Raw genomic sequence first — 1,256 nt, 5'->3', positions numbered from 1 at the left:
CCACGCCACTGCTGGTTCAAGCCCGGATGCCGTTGGCCACCTGGGCTCATTGCTGGCCCCTCTCCAGACATGATGGCCAAGGCTTCCTCCACACGGCCTAAGAAGGCCACAGGGCCAGGAGAGGTCCCTTTGCCGGGTGAGACCCTCGAGGGAAGGGCTGGACGGGATCCTGGCACCCAGATAGGAGAGACATCCCTGGTGGACGCTGCAGGAGGGTCCTGACACACACCCCACCCTTTCTAGGGGTGTCGTGGTTTGAAAAGGGGGGGCTCTTCCCCCCACCGAAAGGGGATGCGACGGACTGGTGTGTTTTGGCTGGGAAGCCAGGCAAGACTCACACAGAGCCCCCCCCCTGATGTCTCACATGACCCAGGTCCCCCCCCACCAACAGCCAAGGCCCAAAGCTCCCCACAGGGTGGAGGGGTAGGCACAGGGACTGGCCGAGGGCCCCTGCTCAGGAGGTTCTGGAGGTTGCCCTTGGCCTGGACCTCCTGGATACCTCTTCTTCCTTCCTCCCCATCACGTGGTGCTGGAGTCTCAAGGGGTTAGACCCACCACCCGTGCGGTCCCAGAGCTGCTTGTAGGGGCAGTAGGAGGTGAGGTCCATCCCACCCCACCACCCAAAGATGCGCAGCCCCCCCGCCACACCGGCAGCTTCTCGACGAAACGAGACAAAGCACCTTCTCCTGGCTCAGAAGGTCTCTGCTCTGGCCCGGCAAACATTGTCCAGAGAAATGTGAGCATTCTGGGAATTTCTGGGGCCACAGTGACCAGTTTGAAGTCAACTCCCATGTCCAGAGAATCCCCACGCTGCGCTGACAGGGTGGAGAGGACGGGCAGGTCCTGGAGATGGACTTCTCGTGTCTCCAGAAAAATCCAAAACGCTCCTGGAGATGCTGAGGAGGAGTCTTGGGTCCTCTCGGTCCACTTCTACCAGCAGTGGACCTGTCCCCAACACCCACAATGTTCTTTGGAGGCCACCTGAGGAGAGTCAGGGGTGGCTGCCTGGGACTCCTCCTGTCCCCAGAAGAAACCAAACCCTCTCCTGGAGATGCCTGCGAGCAGTCCTGGGCAGACACCAGCCACGCAGCAGAGGCCTCCATGCAGAAGACTTGTGAGGGCCCTTCTGTGGAAGAGCCTGGGGCTCCTACCAGGGCTTCAGCCACCTCCAGAGGAAGCCCAAGCCCTCTTGGAGGTGCCTGGGAGGAGGCGCCAGAAGATACTGGGCAGGGACCTGTCTCCACCATGGAACAGCT

Source organism: Buceros rhinoceros, unplaced genomic scaffold (assembly GCF_000710305.1).
Source record: "Buceros rhinoceros silvestris isolate BGI_N320 unplaced genomic scaffold, ASM71030v1 scaffold17529, whole genome shotgun sequence".
Lineage (NCBI taxonomy): Eukaryota > Metazoa > Chordata > Aves > Bucerotiformes > Bucerotidae > Buceros > Buceros rhinoceros.
This window is presented reverse-complemented; position numbering follows the sequence as displayed.